The sequence below is a fragment of the Apis florea genome, unplaced genomic scaffold (assembly GCF_048593485.1).
Source record: "Apis florea isolate Af1SG1 unplaced genomic scaffold, ASM4859348v1 contig_2190_pilon, whole genome shotgun sequence".
Lineage (NCBI taxonomy): Eukaryota > Metazoa > Arthropoda > Insecta > Hymenoptera > Apidae > Apis > Apis florea.
The window spans coordinates 1644624-1664636 of NW_028256541.1; the positions used below are offsets into that span (position 1 = coordinate 1644624).

The 20013-nt window shown below is 26.7% G+C and overlaps 1 protein-coding gene across 3 annotated transcripts in view; it reads left to right on the plus strand.

The window, feature by feature from the left end:
- Positions 1 to 178: 178 nt before the first annotated feature.
- LOC100865762 (uncharacterized) overlaps positions 179 to 20013 on the plus strand; it is a 45333-nt gene continuing 25498 nt past the window's right edge. Inside the window, exon 1 of one of the 3 annotated variants that reach the window (XM_012495532.3) lies at positions 179 to 496. The gene's annotated coding sequence lies outside the window, so the exon portion shown is untranslated. The remainder of the gene's footprint in view (positions 497 to 20013) is intronic. The other 2 variants (XM_031914979.2, XM_086916258.1) reach the window with 2 other exon arrangements.

Below are 20013 nucleotides of genomic sequence, written 5' to 3' on the forward strand. Positions count from 1 at the left end.
AATTATTTGTTTGAATATATATAAAAATTTATTAAATTCATAAATCGCGTAAAGCAAAGAAAAAAAAAATAAACCAATCAATGGTTGTTTTATCTTTAAAGTAAGAAATTGCTAGAACATCTATATATTTTCGTTATCCCTGGCATATCCCCACCACTTACTTAACAGCTCCCTGCGTTGCTTTGCGTCGGCCGACGAGTAACCAGCCGTGGGGTCACCAGATAAATTATGTCAAACGGAGTGGTGTTACGAACGTGAACGATTATCGGGATTCGCTCTGCTCGCATACAAAAGTTGCAAAGTGCGCGCTCATATACAATTTGAGTGTGGTGCCGATGTAATTCATAGACTGATCGTCTCATAGATTTTCTTTAAATAAGTGCTAATTTTGAATGATCGTGTATAAACGTGTACATTCGTTATTGTCGTTTTATACAAATGTACGTATCTGTATTTATTTCTTTGAAAAAATCATGCTGACCCGGCAACATCAATTGTAAGTAATTGTTTCATTGATTACATTTTTTTTTTAATTGAAATTTACAAATTTCAACGTCTATTTTAAGTTTATTGTTATAAAACAATCAACAATTTATTATTATAAAACAACTTTAGTAGATATGTATTTTTTTTTATTTTAAATAAAAACATTTGTGTCATATAATCAAATTTGACAAAAATAAAATTAAAAAATAAAAATATTTTGATAATGTATATATTATTTGTATAATATTTTTTAAAAATATCTAGTACATAGTTTAATATTTTTGCTATTCTTTTTTTTTCTTTTAATTTGGAATTTATTAGTTTTAAAATCATTTTATTTGTGCATCATATCATTTTATTTTCATTAAAATTTGAAATGATAAAAAGTATACTATATTATAATATAGATACTTCTTAATAAGTATTATAAAGTTTATCGTTTATGAAAATTGTTTCGAATTATCAAAGTAGAATTAAAAAAATTGAGAAATATCTATACTTACTTTATAATTTAAAAGAACATTGAAAAATATTTTAATATTTAAACAGATGTAATTAAATTTGGTATAAAATAAAAGCAAAAGTAAAAATTATTATATTTATTTTTATATATTTTTAATCATTATATATATTAATTATATAATATTGCATATAAACAAATTAATTATAGGAATTTTCAGTTTTTTTTGCGAATTTTTATTTATATTATATTAGATTAAAAGATATTTAGTTATTTTAAGTAGATCACCTTCGAATATAAATTTTTTTTTGCGCATCTATTATAGAAATGTTGAAAAGTTTTTAAAAATCTTTTCTATCTAGTTTTCGAATTTTTTATATGTTTTGTGTCACAAAAATAAAAGGCTATTAATTTAAAAAATTTAAGACAAATTAAAATAACAAAATAAAAAACTGTAATTTTTTAAAATAATTAATCATTTATTAAATCTGATCAATTTTATGTGCATATATTAAAATATTTGCATATATTAAAATATTGCTCAATATTTTAAATTAAAGTATAATCTTCTATTATTTTTTATATATAGTATAAATAATTTTTACAATCCGTAAAGATTACGGACTAAGGGATTATTAATACAAATTTTTACTATAACACTGTTATAGTACTGCATAATAGTAATGTATCACCATATTATAGTGGTATATAGCATAATAATTTAATATATTTATATATTATCATTACTATATTTCTCTGAAATTTCTAGTAAATATAGAAAATTTTAAAAATATATTACCACAAAAAATATGTTCTCCTGTCCATTAAAATAAATATAAAATTATACTAATGCCAGCATGTTAAATTTCTATCAATCATTTAAATGATAAAACTATCAGAAAATTATATATTTTTATGTTCATTGTATTTCTTGATTCTAATAATAAAGTAACGACTAAACATTTTTTTGTTTAAATCTTCTAAATAAACTACTGTTTCATCGCCTTATCCTATTTTAGATATTATCAAATATTTGATCACGATCGGTTGTGTGATTCCTAATGCGTGTGTTCGTCGAAGAAGTTCTTTGAAATCGATCATTACTTGCGCGTATACGGTTAGATAAAAAAAAAAAAAAAAGAAAGGAGAAGAAAGAAGAAGAAAAAGAAGACGAAAAAGAAGAGGAGCAATGGCACCGTCACGCGTTACGTCGTTTGGCCTTTCAGTGCGTAAAAACGAACCGTTCGGCTGGTTCGCCGGCTGCCACCGTCAGTTTTCTCTCGTTCGAGAGCGTCCGCAGGCCGTTTCAACTCGGCCTCTCGGGTTAATTGATCAGCCGGGATGTTTTCGTCCTCTTGGTCGACCTCGTTGCTGCGGCGTCGGTCAGCTTGCTGCCGATGTCGACATGGCAGTCTGCTTCCACGTGAGATCGATCACTCGAGACGTACCGGCGACCATACGCTATATGCTTGTATGAAAATGTATATCACTTGTTCAACAGATGATATCCTGCAGTCTGCGCGCCAACAAATGGCCTGTTTCTTATTATGAAAAAAATACTTGTTTCTTCAGTTTTTCACTTTTTTATTTTTTTCATTACGACCAAATTACGATTCATTCTCGGACGAATTGTTACCGTGATGTTTCTCGATGATAATTTTCAAAGATTGCCGACAATGTTTAGGATTGAAAATATTGAAAATATCATTTATTGACAATTCTGAAATTTAAAAGTGTAATTTTACAACTAGATCGAAGCGGATTGTTGAATAATTCAATTGAACATTTGATTTTTCTTAATTTCTTATGCAATATAATACGAATTTAAAAAAGAAAAAGAAATAGATATCAAACTTTCTAGGAGAATAATTTTCTCAATTTCAATTTCAAATGAACAATTAGATTTATTAGATATAGTTAGACAAATTTTAAATTTTAGATTTGTAGATGTATATTTTGACAATTATCGTCAGAAGTCTTTTTTGTAAGAAAATACTTTCTTCTTAATTAATATTCGGATCACGATCTATCTAAGAGATTGATTTTAGAAGAATATAATTTTCAAATTAAAACAATTACTTTAATTCTGATAACTGAATTCGTTTGTACGTATATTGTACATAGAAAAATCTAATGATCATTTCTGAAGCCAGATGAACTTCGATGAATAACGCGTCAAATCTTTATTTTTCCGCGCGGTAAAACCAAGGATAGGGTGAAACAACGGCTCACCGTACACCTCAAGTTTCGTTTTAATCAATACTGTCGCGTGGTCGCGTGCAGAAAATTCTTTGGCTTATCGCGAACCGTGCGAACCAGTAAAACGGTAAAGTGCAGTTAACGCGGCAGAAAGTGCATTTACTTTCGAGCTAAGCATACGAACCACCCACGCCCGTCTTTATCTCTCTTTATTTCGTTTAGATGATAGTCACGGACATACCAGATAAAAAATGATTTCTTTTTTTGGACTATGTTATCACTCTTTTTTCGTTTATCTTTCGGAAGGTATGATAACAGGATGATATAACGCCTGTATCATTGGTAGCATTCGAAGCTGCTGTTTCCATCCTCTTGTTCCTTATCTTTTTCCTTTTTTTCTAAAATTTTCTCCTTCTACGTAATTCCAAATCAATGAGAATATCTTATTTATTTATTTGTGATTAAGTTGAGATAGGAGTGATGGGATAAATGAAAGTGATTTATTTTTCTCGATAATAAGGAGAAATGCAGATATTCATATATAAATGAAAAAAAAGGTAGAATGAATTGTAGTAGAATGATAGATTTTTGATAAAAGGATTTACTTATTTTGTAATATACGCCGTTATATCATCGCATCATCGAGATTAATATTGTATAAACACTTTATGTTTATTAATGAGTAATGCAGTTGTTGATATGATGCATAATAGATGAATATTTGATGATATTGAAAAAAGACATTGTAAATTGAAAATAAAACATTTTATAGTTGATAGATACTAATTGGATATTTTGATGATTATGATGTTTGTATATCGTGAAATAATAGTGATGATAAAATAATCACTATGAGATAAGATCAATGAGATAAAGTTATATTGATCAATAGAAATGATTAAAACGCAACAATGATAAATAAATATAAATTTTCATTAATAATAGTAATCATTTAGAGAATTTTAAATTCTTAAGTATCAAAATATCGATCTTTTTCGCGAAAGCTCAATACCTTCTTTTGATGTTGTTCAAAATTGTTTAAGAATTGTACAATTTCAATGATGAAATTAAAAATAACAATATGAATAACTTTTGAATCTTTATTGTTCATGAAATCGTAATAGCGAAATATAAAAATTGTAACGAATCGAAGTTAAAAATAATAAAAAAAAAAAAATGTAAAAAAAGAAGTAAGAAGAAAAATCTTGAAATTTCCAGTATTTTCGATAAAAAGATGATTTAACGTTCGAATATCCGAACCAACAGTAAAGAAAGATTATTTAACCCCATATATTTATATACATGCCGCTGCTCAAAGCTGGAAGGGAAGACAAGGAAGGCCGTGACATTTTCCGTGCTTGTTTTCCTGTCCAGCCTTTTATAACCTACACGAGCGCTTCGAGAAGAGGAGATACGGTTAGGTAAACTAGTATAGGTCGAGACAGTATTTTAACTGTGCGGAATGTTTAAAAAAAACTAAAACGAGATTTCACTCTCTTTCCTGAGCCAGTTGTCTTGAACCTCATGGTATTTTATAGTGGTAGTTTATAGATTTTCGTATTAAAAAACAATTATGATGTTATATTACTTATACCTTAGTTTAAATTGTAACAATAATTTAATTAATTTTAAGTAAATTTTGATAAATTTGTTTAAATTGTCAAATTTTATTATTTCCATACGAATTTAATTAAAAAAGCATACGTACATACATTAAAAAAAAAAAAAAATAGAATTATTCGTATTTGATGAGAAAGAAATAAATAATAATATAAAATCAGTGAGAATGAAATTAATCAACAAGTTTACGTGTTCATTATATTATTATATTATATATTTACTATATGTATATTATATAAAATAGCGTGAAAAGTCTTTTGTGAAAACAATACGAAGAATTATTTATATATATATATAAAAAAACAATTATTAATTTAAACATTTTTTAAAATTGTATATCTGTTTCACATCAATTCTATAAAATTATTCAGTCTTATATATTGTTCTCTTTTTTATTTTTACGATATTCTAGATCATCAAATAAGTGCCTTTTCGTATTTCCCTGCAATGTGCAGTATATTTTATTTACACTTTCATCTATCTTCCATTTCCCAACCTATCTAAACTTTCGATCGTTATATCAAATTTCTTATTTTTTTTTTTATTTTTAGACATCTTGGTTATTAATAATAATAACATTTTATCTTTTTTTATAAAATGAGTAAATTTAATACTTTTCTTTTAACAATTATAATTATATTTCTACAAAATTTTATTATTTCTTTTTATTACTAATACTTAACTTTGTGAACTTATAAATTAGAAATTGAATTTTTTTGAATGGATCAATTTTAATCTTATAAAAGAAAAAATCTTAGGAAAAAAATAAATACAGCTTTTCTTTTTCAGATCGCAATGAATTATTTAATAATTTTACACAAAAATTCTTGTTTTTTATTTAACAATATCGTATTAAATTTCCGTCCACATATCTACAAAATAGTAACATTTCAATTTTGTCCTACGATCAATAAACAATTCTAAAACGTCAAGCGTCGCAGGAAATTCCAGTATCTTTCTATTTCTATTTCGAGGAACTGATCCCCGTTCCATTCAAATATGCGTGGACGGTAATACAGATTTTATCTTCTTTTATTTCTCATGGTATGATGCGAATTCAATGTCAAAAGCGAGATGAAAATAACGGGATGGCTGAACAGTCTGAGAAAGTGGCGGATATCGATCCTCGGTTTAGTAGTCTTCTTTGTGTACATGCAAACGGAAACAAAATGAGGATTCTTAAGCTCGATGTTTTTATTTATTTTTTTTTTTTTGTTGTTCTTGAATATATGCTATCCAACCAATAGATATGTGTACGATGCAAATTTGTGAAAGCGAAATCGAAATGAACAAAAAATTAAAAGTTGCTTTTCTAGTGCAATAAAGAAAAAGTTTCAATGATTAAAAAATAAACGTATAAAGATATGGTGTAATTTAAAATAATTAGACTTTGTTTCTTTAAATTTGTTGATATTATTGTTGAATTCAATTATTTGATTTTCAATCATTTGGAAAAATTTGTTGTTATATTAATAATAAATGATTTTTAATTGAAATTTTGAAATTGAAATTTAATTTTTAATTGATAAATAAACTCTGTCTGTTGTTCAGAAATTTACACAGAATTATATTTTTAAAATTTGATATATTTATATTTTCTCTTTCATCGTCAAGAATTGTTCTATTTTATTTATAAAAGTTATTTTTTAAAGAATTTTACTTAGATCCGTTTAAATAATGCATCTATAAAGTTATAATTCTTATCTCATTTTATTCTATTTTATCTTTTAATATAAAGATATAATTTTAATATAAAGAGATAATCTTTTGATAGAAGAAATAACCTTGTGATTGATTAATAATTATTAGATTTGAAAATATAAGAAATTTCTGCGATTTATAGATAATTTACTTTGCAAGATCTTAACTTGTTAAAATTTAAATTAAGATTTAAATATTAAAACGTTTGGAAAATATAGCAAACGAGTTTTTAATAAAAATGCTTGACAATATTTCATATTTATTATTGTTTGTTTTTATTGTTGTTAAACAGGACAATTTTTTTATATTTATCTTCCTTAACAATTTTTCGAATCAAAAAAATTTCGTTACTATTGTTAAGATAATATTACATTAAGAAATTCATATTTAATCTAATTAAAAAGAACAGAGAATAATGAAGATCCCCGGTAAATAATCAATTGTATTTCCTTCTCTTACCCTGAAAAAGAAAGAGAAGAAAGAAAAGAAATGTATTGTTTTCTTTGGCAAAAAGATTTTTCAGAGTTTTATATTCCCCCAAGGAATTCGTGGTTTTACATTTTTATTTGAATAGAAATAATTGCGTATAGAAATATAAAGTGTCATTTCAAAATTGTGAATCCTTGAATTTATGTTGTTCCCTTTGTTGATCGCGTCCTGTGGAATCGACGCGAATCGTCTTAGAAATTTCCGTTTGTACCGCTTTCCAAGTGTTGCAACCGGTTGCTATTATACTTGGTTATGAACTAGATTGAGAACGCAGATCCATTCTTATATCGACCGTTCCGTTTTTTATTTAAACCTCTCCTAGTGAATTGATCAATAAATTTGAAATGGAACAACGAATTAGTATACTTCAGAGGTCAAAATCTGATGACATTTGAACGAGATTAAATCTGTTTTGAAGAAATACTAATACAGGCACATTATAAAATATTAAAAGATTTCAATAATTATATATTAATAAATTGGAAATCTATTATTTATTCTGTATAAATATAAAATATACATTAACAGAATGTTCAATATATAAGAAATAAAATAAATGATATATTTAAAATACAAAATATTTTAAAACGGAATAATTGGCAATTAAAAATTTTACGAACAAATAGCAAATCATGAATGATTGTATTGAGCTAATGATACATAAGTAATGTATTTAAGCCAATCAGGTTAGAAGAAGATTTATTTTTACGTTATTTCAATTCAATTGTTATAATAAATATTTATTTTCGTTTCACAAATATTCTCACTTCTGTTCACGCTCTAAGCCGAAAATATTTAAACTACATACCGTTGTCGTCGTCGTTCAATCAACACGTACAGTTATCGATACACGTAACAGAAATCTCTGGTCCAATCAATAACAGTCAAACAACAAAGATCAAGAAAGAGTGGATTCGGGAGATAAATCTGGCCGCGTAGGAAAAGAGAAACGTAGGACGAGTTTTCAATGAGCGAACTATTTCGCATATCAAGAGAGGCACCGTCAACTTGTATTTTACACGATTGCCATGCCCGATATCTCATCGACAGTGGCGGAAATTGGTGACAGCAAAACCGATATGTCGAACGTCATCCACGTCATTTCTCTTTCTCTTTCTCCACATCGCCAAGGTCATTGCTAGCAGCCTCAATATCTTCGATCGTATTGGAAAACTTTTCATTTATGAATTTCACTATTTCACCGTGACCGATATATCGAGGGAAGGAATTCTAAACTCGCTTCGTTCGATTTTTCTTTTAGATCACAAGATTGGAATTTTCGCAGCTACCGATTATTGTTAATCGTGGAAACTTCTCTCTTAATTTGTGTGGAATTAATGCTTGAGACTGACTTTGTTTGAGGTTTAATTATCATGGCCTATTGTTGGTTCAGTGTCATTGTCTTAGAGTTTATTGTTTTTGAAACAAAAAGTATCATTAGAAATTTTGATTAGAAGGATAGACGTTATATATATATATATAAAAGATAAATTTGAAAAGAGGCAGTAGACTTTTTCTTTAAAAGTATAAGATGAAAAAAAGAATTTAAAAATATTCGTTATTTGCAATAATGAAATATCTATAACGTTAATATTATAATTCAAAAGTTTTTTTATTTCTTTGAAAATATTTATAATCTTATTTCATACAATTTTCAAAGTAGATATAAAAATTTTATTAAATAATAATATCAGGATATTCTTTACTTATATAATATTATTTGACATTACAGAATCATGATAATATTTATTAGATAATATATTATTATATTACGTATATTATTTATTATATTTGATGTTACAGAATTATATAAGAAATTCTCCAATTTATTTAATTATAAAAGTAATAAAAACTGAAGAAATTATATAATATATTGTTTATTATATATTTATTAGAAATGTATCCCAAATTGATGTATATTTATAAATATAATACAAATGTATATTTTGTGTCAACAATGATTGTAACAGTCGATGAAGGTTGAACAGAAGAGAAGAATATCTTGTATGTTAATACAATAGAATACCTATTATTTCATATCGTTTCACGAATGCGAATATCTTCGGGTTTCCCTCTCGTTTCACGAAACGAGATTATAATAGAAAAGTATCTTCACCAATAGGTGATGCGAAAATAGGTCAACTCGAGTGAATACAATGCGTCTCAGAATTCATGGGAGGAAGTACACGTGGCTAAAAAGAGTTGGCACGTTGCTTGTTAAGAGTATTGTGTGCCTACCTCGTTCTATTATTTCTTTAGTGTATTTTCTAAACGAATTTGGCATCTAATTGTTTAATTACAACGTCACTCTTATATTATATTATATTTCATTTTTGTTTTCTATGATTAGGTATTTCTCTTGTGTTATTTAATATATTTATAAAATATTTAAAGTAAAATTAAGAAAAAGCTATATATATTGCATCAGTAGTTTATAGCAATTAAATTAAATCAATTTAAATTATGAAATACACGACTTTATGGTTAAATTTAAAAAAATTTTCTTTAAATTAATATTTTTCTGTTTCTTTAAAAAAAAAAAAAACAGAAATTGACAAGTATCGCTTTTATTATGAATTTAATGAGAAATATTAATAAGATATTTGTATATATTTTTTGTATAGTTATTTCATATTACATCAATATTAATTATATTTAAAATTATCGTTGAATATTAAAATTATATTGATTATTTGTATTATATTATAATCATTCGTAATGACAATTATCCATAATAACAATTCAAATAATTCTGCATCTTGTGTTCGATTCATTTATTATATATATATATATTAAGATCTATATATTATTAAAGAATTATTACGATTCAATATAATACAAACGATTATGGAAGAAAAATATACATACCATGACTGAATAGACATTCAAATTATCTTTAATGTTTCCGAGAAAAGTTTTAACGTTTCCTTCAAAAGAAGGTCTATTTTTATTACTTTCTATTTAACTTGCAAATCTAAACAATTTCTATTCTTAATACTACTTCATATTAAATAAAATAATAATTAAAAATTCTTCTTAACCTCAAACCTCACTTCGGCGTAAAACATAGATCATCCATTAAAAGATAAGACACGTATTATAACGCATGTGTTATATCAAGCCTAAATCCTCATTAAAACTCAACTGCGTGACGTTAGTTAACATATGCAGGTGCAACGAGTTTTGTTTATTTATAGAGTCTTCCTGAAAGGAAATCAAGTGTAATAAGCAGTCTGTCCACCGAACCGTGGCACTCTGTACACAAAGTACTCTTTACACGTTGTGCAAGGAAAAACATAATTTCCCCGGTGCATATCCAACCGACTTACAATTTGCCTCTGCCAAGAATATGATAGCCATTAATGTTTCGCAGATATTAGTCTGGCTTGGTATTAGTTTGCCGAGAGATTGCGAGCGACCACGTGTTCACAGATATCGGTGCCTAACAAGGATCTCGAAGGACATCGGGTTTCCTCGAACTTTCCTCGATACACAACTGACATGAATTTTTACGCGTCAAACTGGAATGCTGAAATATGCCATGAATGTTTACTGTAATTGAAAGATTCGTTATGATTTTACGATGTCATATCGGCTTGGTAATCGTTATTAAAAAGTTATCAACAAAAGTAGTTGAAATTAGATTAGGTTCGTTATCTATTAAAAAATTATTAACCTAACATAACTTAATCTAATATATAAAACAGAAATTGAACAAATTTTTATTCGGCATTAATTAATTTATATTAAAAAATAAAAATTCATTTAACTGTTAGCTGATTTAATAATTTAAGTTTGGACTTAAATTTTTTTTAATTTAGTCATTTAAATTGAGTTTTCGAAGAATAAAATTATAAAAAAAATTATAATTTTATGATAAATATAGATAGGAGTTTTGTTAACTTTGATTTTGGAATATATTAAAAAATCATCAAGACAGAAGTAGTTTTTTATAAATAATTACGATGTCAAATCGCAACGATATCTTGCCAAAATTTAGTAATTAATAATTTTTAATATTGGCATCATATTTTCGTAATGCGTCGTGAGAATTTGCTAATTTGCACATTGTGTCAATTTTAACGTCATCCCTGTGAAATCTCAGCAATATCAATTTTCACAGCTTAAGATTTTTCTAAATTTCTCATGTGTAAATTTTTATCCAAGTCTTTATTTTTAACAAATTCATGATCGTATGGAATCTCAACCTATCTTGAAATTTATCTTTTTCTTTCAACAATCTATTTTTCTTCCGATTCTATTACTCTCTTACATTCATTAAATCGCGCATGCCAGCTCTGTGTGAAATTGCAAAAATAATGGCATAATTCTTTTGCGTTAACACAGATTAGATATATTCATCTATGCATTTTAGCGAAAATAGAAGGAAACGCGTGAAATACTGTACCGTCCAATTTAGAAGGTACAAAGTCGGTCGACAGATTTTACTTTCGGAAAATCGGAACGAACGGTTACAGTTCAAGGATAAAGCTGACGTCTACGCGGCTTTGTCCTGAATTTAGTCGGATCGTGGTGTGACGAGGCGACGGGTGGTCGTTAGAGGCTCAACCTGTATATAGGTGGTCTGTACTCTTTCTGCCTCCCTCCGCCTATCCCATTCACGATGACAATAATTGGCTAATTAAGTCACCCTCACGCTCGTCCATTGCCCTCACCATTGTTCCGGTAATTCAGTTCCAGGCGTCCCTTCCTGTGACACAACAATGTAGGTCAATCGACGCGTGTGCCATAAGCTGTTGGCTAGGCGAATTCATTTTACGCTTCCGACTATTATGGTGTATGTAACGCGTGAAACGGGGGCTTCTTCCTAGCGATTGGTACGGTGTTAGAATTTCAATTAATTTTAGGTGTTCATTTGATGATGGGACAGTGGTTATCAGCAAGATATTATATTTATTTTAATTTAAAATTTATGTCTTTATTTAGATTTTAAATAAAATTAATTACAATCTATTCTTTTTATTTTTCAACCTTCTTTTCTTTGTTTAAAATTGTAAATAAAAATTTTGATTATTTTAAATTTTACGATATCGTAAAAATGCAAATTTTAGATTTAATTTTCATTAAAATTACTATTACTTGTGTTTCGATATATATATATATATACATTTATTTAATTGAAAGAAACATTGATTATTTATACGTTTTTACACGTGTTTCCGTTTTATTCACGACTATGAAACGGATTCGAAACGGCTTTGGATTTCTTTACACGAAAATGATTCGCGGAGTAGAAGAGGTAAGCAGGTTTCTTCTTTTTTAACGCTGCCGATTGGGAAGTTTTGTGCTGAAACGAATGAAATCTATTAGGAAGGGAACTGCATCGTCATCATATTTTTTTGATGAAGTTTTCCGGCTTCGTGGAATTAAAGTTTTAATGTGAGGAAGATTTTGCTAAATATTTCGACGAATTTTGTTATTAAATTTGTATGATCAAGGAAATTATTTGAAAATTATTTTTAAAACATTAAATTTTTTTAATCGTTCTAATTATAACTTATTTCCTTCTACATTTTATATCTAATTCATCAAATTTTTCTTTTTCAGAATTTATATGCGTTACAATTTATAAATACGTGTACATGTGTTTTTGTAAATTAAATTTTTTACAAAATAAAAGTTTTCTTCTACCTGCATAATAACATTCATCTCTGTTATAGAGTCACTTCTATGTTTTACTTCGAGTTGAAAATTCCCTTCATTTCTTTTTCATGCTAATTTTCTATGCGCTATTTTAATTTAAAATTTATGTCTTTATTTAGATTTTAAATAAAATTAATCACAATCTATTCTTTCTATTTTTCCACCTTCTTTTCTTTGTTTAAAATTTATAAAAATTTTGATTATTTTAAATTTTATGATATCGTAGAAATGCAAATTTTAGATTTAATTTTCATTAAAATTACTATTACTCGTGTTTCGATATATATATATATATATATAAATTTATTTAATTGAAAGAAACATTGATTGTTTATATGTTTTTACACATGTTTTTGTTTCGACATTGATTTATCATTCTGATTTCTTTCGTGAAAATCATTTAATTTATCAAAAATCTACGGAGAACCTCACAGTTTGACCCAATTGTTCCCATAATTCCATTTATCAACAATGATTTGACATGCTCCATTTAATCGCACAAAAACATACTCTACGCACTTAAAACAATTACGTACATCCTTCCTTATTACGCATAAACAGTTACTCGGCATTTCTACTCATTTGTTACCGCGAAGAAGAAAATTATACACTTTTCAACAGAAATTACAGATTTTTTTTCATTCATGCTACACGAACATCTGTGTTGTGCATCTTTTTTCGTTAAGCGCATTTAATTTAATTATTCATTTTCAATTCTTCGTAGTTGATAATTTTTTCTCAAATCTTTTTATTCATCTTATTATTTATATATTTTAAAATTTGACGAAATTTTATGTCATAAAAAATGAAAATAATATAAATGAAAAAAATTCTCTCCCTCGATATTTAAAATTTCAGAAATAATTACTTTTTAAGTTGTAGGAAAAACCAATTTTATTTAATTTTTCAAAAAATTGAATTTGATTTTTGACAAAGAAATTTTCCTAAACGTTGAATTAAAAAATTAAAAAAAAGTAACTATATAATCTTTCTTCTTTGTTATTTTGTTATTTTTTAATTATTCTATTTCATTTGTACGTGTCTAAGAAAAATCTAAAAAGTAGGAAAAAATTCAAAATTCACAAAAAGAGTTAAGAATTTAAATTATATCTATTTTCAAAACTGTTTCCTGATAAAGCTATGATGCCATGTTTTTACTCAATATCAAATTTCCCATAACATATATCCATCTCAATTATTAAAAGATAGAATGCTACAATTTTTTTAATTACAATTTTTTTTTAAATTAATTTCTGAATTTTACTTCCCTTATGATTATAACTTATAATTAATCATTAATACTTTCATTTTCAATATAATCAGATATATCATTGTACACCATTACATCTTATTATATTATGATATTTATAAGATATTTGTAAACTGTGTAGCGTTTCACGTCACATCAATAAAGTTAATCGAGACCATGGAAATCGCGATAGAGACCGCGCGTGTCATAAATCCCCTGTGTCGCAAGTCTTACGCCATGGGTCTTAATATTATCCGAAGGACAATCGAGATCTAGAGCCCTGTTATAGCTAGCAAAATGAATTAGCTGCACTTGACACAGGCGGCTGCCCTAGCAGGAATTCGTAGTCAGCTTCCGTCCGCCAGACAGTCGAGCAGACTATGCAAATAACCTGTGAAACCGTGTGCACCATCGCGCGTATAGATACGTGAAAGGCAAAGTTACCGTGCAGTGGCTTGGTGCACCACATTCTCGTGTGTATGGATTCTCACATACGTATAGGATGTCCTGAATGTTCTAAAAAATTGGTGTTACATGAAAATGAAGTTTTTGAACGAGTAAACATTTAGGGCAAGAATTTGATTTAACATTTCGAATTTTTAATAAATTTGGTGTACTAGTTTTATAATAATAAAAATGTAAAAGTAATAATCGTTCTTGTAATTTATTTTAAATGATTTTGATTGAAATATAGATCAGATGTATTACGATTTGAAAAATTGAATTAGAAAGTGAAAAGATATATATATTTTATATTTACATATTTATTATTTTTTAACGTATTCTATAATAATATTTTAAAAAATTAATAACGATGATCTTTTTATCTCTTCTTCTTATTCATATATTTGTAAAAATATCATTGAGATTATTGATTCTTCGAAACCAATCTAATGTTTTCTTTTTATAGAACTGAATATTATTCATGTAACTTGTTTTATATAACATATTTTACATTTCTATTATTGTTTTATATAGAATCATACCTAGTTACAAGACATCTTGTATATGTATTGTATTAAATCTGTACATTTTAAATTATTCATTTTATTTAAAAATTTGTAAAACATAATTATTTCATAAATGATATAGTTTAAGATAAGTCTGTATCATCGTCTGGATAATATTATCTTGTTTCCTTTTTTGATTTTGCTTTTATACATACATTTTGTATCACAAATAATACATTATCTTTATACATTTTCTTTTGTTTGATTTTTACGATAAAATCTTGATAAAGTGTTCTTTCATAAAATTTTTATGTAGTCACTTAATATAATATATTGTTTTAATATTTAATTATACTCACTTCTAAAGCAAGCTAATTCAATTTACTTTATTTTACGATTTAAATATTGAAAAAGTTAACGTTTGAATAATTTTGCATCTTGAACAATTGTAGACATAAAATGGAAATCACTTTGTATGATTTTTTGTTTATTGCGGTATAAAGAAATAAATATATTGTCATTATATTCCATTATATTCGAAATTTAATTTTCTCTCTATGAAAATATTTGGATAATAAACACCTATATGATTTTCTATTTGTGTGTAAAATCTATGATTAATATTTAATTTTACATTTTCTTTACTTACATTCTAATGTTTTATCACTTGTGTATCTTTGTTTCTTCTAATTTTCTAATTTTATGATCTGTATGATCTATATTATAATTTTCTCACATTTTTACTTTTCCAAATTTCTCTGTTATTGCTATCCGCCGATCTGAATTTTATATAAAAATGTCATATTTTTATTATTATTTTTAAAATACTTCAAATATATAATATTACAAATTTTACTGTTTGATTTTCTTACTTACCACAAATATTTCTGCCATCTATTCTATATCTTCCCCTAGGGACATTTCTAGGCGAATAGAATCATGAATTCTGAATTACAATGAGTCTGCGCGATAGATCGCTGCGGTGGGTTGATTGAGTATTCAAGACGCGTTATCCGCGTTCAATGTGATAAGTTATCTTTTGGTAATGAGCATGAAATAACCGTTTTAAATCTCTATAGTGTAAGATAGAAACAGATCTTGATATATAGTTTTGTTATAATATATATATATATATATATATTGTTCCTTAGAATACAAAATATATGATGTATCTAATTATGTAGCAAATGATTGATCGATAATGTGCAAGATGAATCGTTATGAGGTGATTTACGAACGTATTTCTAGAAAAATGGTTGCTTTGAATAAAGATAAAAATTTGTCGAGAGATATAAATGCAATAATAAGTATATTAATATATAATTTTTATTTGATTTTAAATAATCTTTTCAATTATAAAATATAATTTTTTATTTTTTCGAGCAATATATATATATATATATATATATTGATTTTTTTTCTGTAAAAATTTATATATTTCTTATATATTTTTTTTTAAATATTATTTGATGGAAAAACATAAAATTATATCTATATACCTTAAGTTACAAAATAACAACTGTTTTATGATCCAGTAATGGTCTCATTTGTTATTCTTTTTCACCTTCGTGGTTCACTTCCTATTTATTACATGTTATTATATCTCGCGTTTGTTGATTTTTTAATTCGACATACTTTTTATTCTAGAATAAAATTTAGAACAGCAGTACGCAATTACACGCTCCAAATAAAAAAAGCTGATGTTAATATTCTTCACATCGTTTAAAATTATTCGTTCTTTTTTCCCCCAATGATTTATCTTATATTGATGTACACTACAGATACTTAATCATCATTCATCATATTACCTATTGAAAGTTGATGTCATAAATATCGGAATTTTTATTTCATTTTAAGATCTAAATAAAAAAAAAAATAACGACGAAAAGAACATTAAGAAAATTATCGTAATTTTTTTTAAATAAAATTTTAATAGAACATACATAATTACGAATAAAATAATGTTATTGAAAACGTGCTTGGAATTTTCTTTCATATAATCTCAATTTTTTTTATTAAAAATATAATATATAAAAGAGTAAATTGGTTAAAAAGAATTGCAATCAATTTTAATCATTCTTAGAATTAAATTTTTTTAAAATTGAAGAATTTTATCAAAAAAATCTTTATTAATCTTTATTAACAACGAATTATTAGTAAAAATATATTTTTAATATTCTTGCAAAGAAAATATTTAAGTTTCATCAAAAATATATATATATATAAATTTCATATTTATTTTTTAATTTTTAATTATTAAAAATATCATTTTTCAATATTGAAAATTTCGTTTTAATAAATGAATACCTTCACTCTATTTCTCGAACACAGTGTATACGTTGCGGCAACACGATTCATATCCTGCATGTAGACGTGTACTTAGGACATCTTAAGACTGTATACAGGAGTTGGCCATACATAAGCCGGGATCCCGTTCGTTGGCTGCATCCGAGAAATACACATACGGACACATATTCGCCGATATTATCGCCTCCTTAAGCCCTTCTCACACCATGTTTCTTTTCCCAGGCGGTTTCTAAATAATCAGCTCGACTCGATGTTCATGGAAAGTCATGACGCTCACGATTAAATGAATCTCGTGGCTTCGAATAGCGAATCTATTTTAAACGCGCGGTGGGAATTTTTCTCTGAACTAGTTCCATCCGCAACCACTGCTAACCGATATTATATTAGACAGATAGGAGATTCGCCTCGTGGATGAAACTCGGGGGAGCAAACGTGGCTTGATCTCGTTTGTTCGATCGCGATCCATTTGGGTCAGTCGAGAAAGATTGTTCCTTTTCGCGACGACGTGAGATCATTTATATAAATCTGTTAAAATGGTATGATTAATAAAATTTCTTATCGTAAAACTTTTTTATATTTACGTCGAATTTTATTAATTAAAGTGAAACGTAGAAGTAAATTATGGTTATACGAGATCATTATTTACATTCGTTGTATATCTTATTAAAAATTTTTTAAATCTTAGATTAAATAATTATAAATTACACATAATATTTAATAATTTTTTAATGTAATATTAGCGAATTGCAAGATAAATCGTGATAATATCGATATCGATATTCACTCTAAATAAAATGATAATACGAAATAACGAAATCAAAGGGATCGATCGCTTCTCATTCGCGTGGAGGACACGTTCTTTTCTTCATCTATCTGCGGTTTCACGTTTCACTCCTCGTTCGTCCTTTATTCGTCTTTTATTTTTTGCACTATGCGTGTTGCTAGGCGTATAAGAATTTCTATATTTATAACTGTGTTGAATTCTTTTTATTGAGATTTTTCCTGATTTTCTTTGTGGAAAATATGAATAAATGATTGTTTATTTACATTGAAAAATTCATCTTTTCGAAGGAATAATTTTTAAAGAGTCCAGTGCAAAAAGGGACAAAATTTTTATTAATTTTGATATCTCTTGGTGTTATTATTCTCTCTGTACTATGACTAATGTATTCGAATTCTTTTCCTACGTGTTTTAATTGTATTTAATTAAAAATCATGATTTTTACAAACAAATTTAAAGATAGATTATAAAAAGAAAATAGTGGAAGATGTATGAAAATGAAATTTAAGTTTCATTTATAAAACATTTACAGGAGATAAAATATGTAAGAAAAGATAGAAAAAGAATAGTTTTTATAAAATTTCTTTTTTGATACAATTTTCAAATTTAAACATACAGAAAATAAAAATATATAATACACATATAACTTTCATATTAACAAATTTACAATAAAAAATTGCATTTCTTTGTTATACAAAATCTATTGAAATATTATTTTTCATAAAAGTCTTAATATCTCTTAACGCTGTTTTGTACCATAACTTGCTCATACATTAAACTTCTCAAATCTGTCCATCTTCCATTCATGTTATAAACGAGACCTCATCCTTTTGTGCAATCCTATACACGTTTCCGTGCACTGCGTGTCTCGATAAACTATGGCTGACCATTTTACTCGAGCAACACGAACAAGTCTGTGCACTTTGCAGAGAGAAAAGAGTTTTTTAACCATGAAATATCAGCTCGAACGTGATGTTAAACCACATCGTCCTACAAAAATTCTGATATTATATATATATATATATATTCCTCAAACTTGAAATCACGATATACGATGCACTGGAAGGTGTGATCAATTTTTTAAACTAATAAATTTTATAAGATAATAATCTTTTAACCTACATTTAAATTTACTTAATATTAAAATAACGTATTTTTCTTTTTCATAATTTTTTTGCAATTGATCGATACACAAAAACATACGTATATAATATATATAATGAAAGTAGTTAAATGTATTTTCCATAATGATCCTCTCTTCGCCAACAGATAACGAGACAGTTCTGTCATCGTTTTCTATCGCGTAGAAATCGCGATTTTTAGAGACAGAATGAGTCGACTAACAATGAGTCATCGGTTCGACCATTTTTATCTGAGTTTTTGACATTCGTATCTGTTAAAATAACCGACGAGGAGGCTTCCAGAGTGATATTCCCGGCGATCTGATAGGACGTTTCCTGAATTTTTGCCCGTAGATTTGTGCGTTGTTCTACGCTTCAGGATTCACTAGAGTAAATAACGTCTGCTTGGAAACGAGACGTTATTGCAGTTGCTTAGCAACCTTGCGCTTATGAGGATTCGGTACGTTGCACCGCTCGAAATAATTAGAGGATGTGATGTATGAAATGTGCAAGTGAACTAATTATAAGTGTGAGTCGAGTTATTGTGAAATGGAACATAGATTTTGTTATGCGAATCAATAATTAATATATTGTGAAATTTTACGTGTAATGAGTTTTATGCGCTAATTTTTATCAGAATTTTGTATGAAGTTGATACATATTCTTTTTCAAAGTTTGTATTTAATAGGCTAATTGATTTTTGTTTTACTGATTAACATAAATAAACAATTAACATTAAATTTGCTATAAATTATTATTTGTTAGAAATTGTTAGTAATCTTATATTGTAAGTTTGTGAATAATTAAAATATTCATATTCATTTTCTTACATGTTTAAATTTGAAAAATAGGAGAGAAGTTTATAATTTACAAACTTGTGTCTTATCTGTATACCATTGTATTATCAGTTGATAAATTATTATAGAAGAGAGTGCCGAGATGATGAGAATTTTCTTTTTTTCTTTTTTTTTCCTTTTTTTTTTTTA